Genomic DNA, 283 nt, shown 5'->3' with positions numbered 1-283 from the left:
TGCTGCACCCAGCTCCCAGACACCTCACCTTCACTGTCCCTGCTCCAAGAGTGCAAAGCACCCCCCTCACCTCCTTCTACCTCTGGCAAGCTGATGCAGGGTCTAGCTTGATCCTGCTCTTAAGACCAGGCCCTCTTAAAACCAGTTTAGGAATGGGAAACAGCTCCCGTGGTCGCAAGTCCTATGGGAATAGGGATCACTCAGGACATGCCTCCCCTCCCTGGTCTCCCCCGTGCCTGCAGATCCCCGCTCTTGTGTCACAGTGATCGGGCGGCTGGGACGA

Source organism: Apaloderma vittatum, unplaced genomic scaffold (assembly GCF_000703405.1).
Source record: "Apaloderma vittatum isolate BGI_N311 unplaced genomic scaffold, ASM70340v1 scaffold32739, whole genome shotgun sequence".
Classification (NCBI taxonomy): domain Eukaryota; kingdom Metazoa; phylum Chordata; class Aves; order Trogoniformes; family Trogonidae; genus Apaloderma; species Apaloderma vittatum.
The sequence above is the reverse complement of the archived record's forward strand: the minus strand, read 5'-3'. Positions refer to the sequence as shown.